We start from the raw sequence: 3,297 nt of genomic DNA on the forward strand, positions 1-3,297 counted from the left end.
ACCTCCGAGGATAGGACAAGAAGCAACAATCTTAAATTGCAGCAAGGGTGATTTAGGTTGGACATTAGGGAAAATATTCCTAACTGTCAGAGTGGCTAAGCACTGGAATAAATTGCCATCATTGGGGATTTTTAAGAGAAGGTTGGACAAACACCTGTCAGGGATGGTCTAGATCAGTGCTACTCAAAGCGGTGGTCCGTGGACCGGTGCCTGTCTGCAAGCCATCGACTGCTGGTCTGCACACACATTGGAAAAAAAAATTGCCAGTCCCCCACATCAGATAGCTTGAGGAGCACTGGTCTAGATAATACTTAGTCCTGCCTTGAGTGCAGGGGCCTGGACTAGATGACCTACAGAGGTCCCTTTCAGTTTTATGATTCTAGGATGCTTGCACGTCTCCTTTACTGTGGAAGGTAGGGACCAGTGCGCTCTTTGGTCACTTGCTGGGCAATTTTCCAGAGAATTACATTGAAAAATGACCACCATTCCCTCATGGCCTACACTTAAATGCCTCAGTTGGTACACCATGCAGTCTCACTGCCTTCCACATTTCATCATCTTTAGTGCTGTCTGAACCTCCACCACAGTGATAAGTATGCATGAGGAACAACTTTGCAAGACCTATCTGTGAGCCTCTACCACTTGATCCTTTATTCCATAACTTAGCTTTTGTCTCCCTGTGACGGGCTGTATCAACCCACACCAGTGCAGCGGAGTGGCTCAGTCTAGGCTAACCACTGGTGAGAGAAAGGAGGTGTGCTGCTGACTCCTGTGGGAGGACTATCTGCATTCCAGGACGTGGAGACCAACCAACCAGAGACAGATCCCTGCATACAGGTTTGAGACACCACAGAGAGGGGAGAGACTGCAGAGATGGCAAACAGAGTCAGGTAGGAAGTGACCCAGGGAAATCTTGGCAGAGAAGTGGTTGTAGAACCAGAGACAGGCTCGGTGTGTTTCAACAGAACCCCCGCTGAGCTAGTGGCAGGCAACCCAGCCACCGTCAGAAACTTGGATACAACTAAGAACACTTCTTTCCAGCATTCACTTCATGTACCACAGCAGTAATCACACCATTTTCAGTTTGCTTTGCTGGCCTGCTTTTACCCTCTTGAAAATTATTTCCACAGAGACAGAGTCCATCTAATACCTCTTCAGATTCCTTTCACTGAAATTTAAGGATGCTTTCACTTATCAGGCATCCATTTGCTCCATTCAGTATGATTGTTTCAAATGGAAGTGACCATTTGCGGAGTACTTTAAAACATGAACATTTTCTAGGTATACTGCACTTAAAGATTAGAATTTCTTCAATACAACAACCGAAAAAGAAAAAAATAGTTTCCATGAATCTCTGGAGTACATACCTAATGTTAGTCCAACGATTAAATTTCAGACATTGGCAACACATCACTAGAGGTGACAGGTCATAATTAATTCCCTTGCTATTCATTGCAATACCTTGAGCTGTGGTGAACACTTTTGGCAGGAATGTGGGATATAACATGTAACTTCATTGGAATCCCATTGCTGTCAATGACAACCCTTTACAGTAAGCAGAAAAAGTATTATTTATAAAAGCACTAACAACTTATAGTCACGTTACCAAATAAGGGAAATATCTAGTAGGGACTCAGTGTAGTCATCCCAGGACAAACAAACCTAATCTAGATAAGACCTAATAAATTGCCAATCAGGAAGATCATTTAGCATCAGCTGTCTTTGCACAGTTGTTGAACATACACCATGATCTATTGTATTAGTGGCACCTTAGAGACTAACCAATTTGAGCATAAGCTTTCGTGAGCCACAGCTCACTTTATCGGATGCATTCAGTGGAGATGGTGAATTATGCCTGGGCAGGGTGAAGCCAGAGGAACCTCTGGTGGAGGTCTGTAGCGGTTCTGACATGCAAATCGGTCAGCCGACCTGGGTATAGGGGCGAAAAACTAATTGAACCATCTAGTAGCTGGTTCCCTCCGAAGTTTCCCTCAGGATAGCTGGCACTCGTCCGTCTCTGCAGTTTTATGTGGTAAAGCGAATCATTAGAGGTCTTGGGGCCAAAACGATCTCAACCTATTCTCAGACTTTAAATGGGTAAGAAGCCCGGCTCGCTGGTGTGGAATGCGAGTGCCTAGTGGGCCACTTTTGGTAAGCAGAACTAGTGCTGCGGGATGAACCGAACGCCAGGTTAAGGCGCCTGATGCCGACGCTCAGACCCCAGAAAAGGTGTTGGTTGATATAGACAGCAAGACGGTGGCCACGGAAGTTGGAATCCGCTAAGGAGTGTGTAACAACTCACCTGCCTAATCAACTAGCCCTGAAAGTGGATGGCACTAGAGCATTGGGCCCATACCTGGCCATCGCCGGCAATGAGAGCCACGGGGGCTATGCTGCGACGAGTAGGAGGGCTGCTGTGGTGTGCCTTGAAGCCTAGGGCACGGGCCCAGGTGGAGCCGCCGCAGGTGCAGATCTTGGTGGTAGTAGCAAATATTCAAACGAGAACTTTGAAGGCTGAAGTGGAGAAGGGTTCCGTGTGAACAGCAGTTGAACATGGGTCAGTCGGTCCTAAGAGATAGGCGAGTGCTGTTCCGAAGGGACAGGCGATGGCCTCCGTTGCCCTCAGCCGATCGAAAGGGAGTCTAGTTCAGATCCCCGAATCCGGAGTGGCGGAGATGGGCACCACGAGGCATCCAGTGCAGTAACACAACTGATCCTGGAGAAGCCAGCGGGAGCCCTGGGGAGAGTTCTCTTTTCTTTGTGAATGCATCCGATGAAGTGAGCTGTAGCTCACGAAAGCTTATGCTCAAATAAATTGGTTCGTCTCTAAGGTGCTACTAGTACTCCTTTTCTTTTTGCGAATACAGACTAACACGGCTGCTACTCTGAAACCTGTCATGATCTATTGTGGAAATTCACACTTCTGCCCACAATCTACCACACAAGATGAAGATGAAAGGAAATCAAGAGTGAAACTGATTGCCCACAAATCCTGTGAGAATTGCATTGTGGTTAAAGCTTAATAGCCCACCATGAACTCAAGCTATTTGTCTGGCCTTTCTTCAGTAAAGGCCAATGACTGTTTGTTGAGTGAAAGGTTTGAGTTCCAGCGGTGACGACTGAAAGAGTTACACAAAATAGGGTGTGTATTAGCTATAGGAGGGACCAAGTGTGGGATAACTAACCACCAGGACTAACCACTGCTATTCCAGAAATAGCATTTCTGGCAGCAGCGTCAATGAATCAGACAGGTTTTCTGCCTGACACAGCAATAATATTTATGTCAATAAAGAGTCT

The 3,297-nt window shown here is 46.5% G+C and overlaps 1 pseudogene; it reads left to right on the plus strand.

Moving 5' to 3' along the window:
• Positions 1–1,780: 1,780 nt before the first annotated feature.
• On the plus strand, positions 1,781–2,924 carry LOC144270724 (28S ribosomal RNA; annotated as a pseudogene).
• The last annotated feature ends 373 nt before the right edge of the window (positions 2,925–3,297 follow it).

The sequence above is a fragment of the Eretmochelys imbricata genome, chromosome 9 (assembly GCF_965152235.1).
Source record: "Eretmochelys imbricata isolate rEreImb1 chromosome 9, rEreImb1.hap1, whole genome shotgun sequence".
Classification (NCBI taxonomy): domain Eukaryota; kingdom Metazoa; phylum Chordata; order Testudines; family Cheloniidae; genus Eretmochelys; species Eretmochelys imbricata.